Below are 2,580 nucleotides of genomic sequence, written 5' to 3'. Positions count from 1 at the left end.
ACAAGGCAATTGAAAAGGAATTAATGACTAAATTGCATTCAATTAAAATTCGGAGTACAAAGTACAAATAAATAGTGACTAAAATAAAATAAATGAAAAGACACTTCCCAAAACCAAAACACGCTAAAAAGTAGGATGATTTAATGATGTGAATAACCCAAAATTTTTGACATTATAAGACCCAAAAAATTATGAGAAAGACTCATTTTTTTCTCTTCCAAAATTTTCTTTTTAACAACAAATGTAAACTATATAGTATATACAAACTATATAATATACAATGAAACACACACTAATTATTTAACTTTCTAATATGATAACATGAATTAATATGCAATGCCATATAGATTAATAACATGAACATGCAATACTAAAATATGCCATGCAATTATTTAATACTATAATATCTAATAAATGCAACTATACTAATATGCAAAAATACAACCACATGATGTAATGCATTTTAATACCTAAAAATACTATATATACTATACCCACATTATTTACTATATACTATATATTATTATTTATAAAACGTCAAGTGTGTGTCACCACTCGGGTGAAATGGGTGATGACGGTGTTCTCAATGGCAAATTATAGGGAAGGGATCTCAAAGATATACCATGATTGGAGAACTCCACGGTGTCTTAATTACAGGATGATCGAACCATCATTTACCCCGAATTATGATGAGTGGATAAAGAAGTGAGTAAATGAGAATATTCCCAATCCAAATTTGGATGATAGGCTGACTATGGTTGAACGATTAAGAAATGTCCCAACTGAGGCTGAGCTGTTAAGAGAGGAAATAAGGCAAATGAATCTTGAAAAAGAGGTTGAACAACCTAAATTCACAGACGTAAAAATGATATGAGAGCTGGAGGTAGTGAAACGAGAAGGGGTTATAAAGTAGCTAACAAAAGAGAAGAAAATGGTCCAAGAAACCTTTAATGCTTTGGATAGGGACTTCAGGAATATGAAAAAGAATTAAAAGGCTCAAGGTCTCCACCATACAACCAAGGGTTTAACGATAAAGCTAGAAGAAGCTGAAAGGCGTATCAGGAAGAGTAAAGAAGAGAAGAAACGAGCGATTCAACATGTCCATGATTTGAGGGAACAACAAGATGAGATCAATCATGAACCAGAGAAAAGACGAGAACATATTAAGTTACTTGAGGCACAAATTGTCATCATAGAGGAAGCTTTCCAAAACCATGGCAACAGTCTGATTCTCCAGCAAGAAACCAAGGCTTTAAAGAAAATGATAGCAGAGCTAGAAGAAAGTGAGTTGATTTATGTCTCAGCTAGGAAGATGTTACAAAACAAGAATGATGCTTTGAAGACCAAGATCACAGAGTTAGAGAACTTGCTGCAAATGAGCAATGAACACATTTATCAGCTTGAGGGGAGTAGACCTCTAACCAACCAAGAGTTTAGAGCTGCACTTCGTAAGACTAAAGATATAATTTAGATTCAGCGTGATGCCATGGAGAAAGAAATGGATCAGGCTCGCGAGGTTGCACGACAAGTCTTCGAGATGTCTCAATAAGCTGCAAAGCTATGGATTTATGTACTTCCAGAATCTGATGAAGAATGACGTATCATTCAATTAATGATGGGACTAGAAAAACTAGGAGATGTAGCTAGATTTTATCTATAATGTTTGGTTTTCGCTTACCCTGTATGCTGAGGTATTGAGTTTTCAAGAATAAATCGCTTATTTTGGGATCAATATCTTTTGCATACATTAATTCTCGCATTTAATTAACATTATATATATATATATATATATATATATATTCAAATAGTCATTCATTTAATAAGACACACCAAATAATAAAATAAAATTTACGATTAGAGTGACCCTGGCCCCCAAAAGCACACCACATCCATACGGTGCACGAAAAACAACAAAGGAAATAGATGATAGATTTGCACAAGTTGAGAAAGAGAAGAGAGATATTTAGGATGAGTAAGAGGGTGATTTGTTGATATCAATACCAATATGGCTAGTTCTCACCTTAGAAGACGTGTTCAAGAAGCACATCAGAGCTGGAAAGAATGATGTTGAAGAACCTACTCATCTTCCGGATTTCATGCCCATCCATATGCCTCCACGTGCCTCTTTGTATCAAGAAACGCATCCATAAGCCTTTTTCACTGTTGAAAACTCGTTTTTTCATCATGTAGGAACTTCATTCAACACAACCACTCTGTTGCATCTAGGGTTAAACCGAGTGACTTTCATACCGACAATGAAGTCCCAGACTTGAATGAGATTGTTGAGAAAGAGAATGAAAACGAAGAGTTGTCTCGACAAGTGAAGAACTTGGAGGAAATGATGAAATCTGTTGAGGTACTTGAACCATTTTATGGATTCGATGCTAGAGAACTTAATCTTGTCCCGGACTTGATGAAATCTGTTGAGGTACTTGAACCATTTCCCTTCTTCCACACCATCATGTTTTATAAAAGAATCGTTGGCTATACTAAAAATGAGAAATTGTTAATACATTGCTTCCTAGATAGTTTATCTGAATTTACTAAAAAATGATTTAACCAACTAACAAGGTCCCACGT

This window comes from Hibiscus syriacus, unplaced genomic scaffold (genome assembly GCF_006381635.1).
Source record: "Hibiscus syriacus cultivar Baekdansim isolate YM2019G1 unplaced genomic scaffold, ASM638163v2 tig00110864_pilon, whole genome shotgun sequence".
Classification (NCBI taxonomy): domain Eukaryota; kingdom Viridiplantae; phylum Streptophyta; class Magnoliopsida; order Malvales; family Malvaceae; genus Hibiscus; species Hibiscus syriacus.
The sequence above is the reverse complement of the archived record's forward strand: the minus strand, read 5'-3'. Positions refer to the sequence as shown.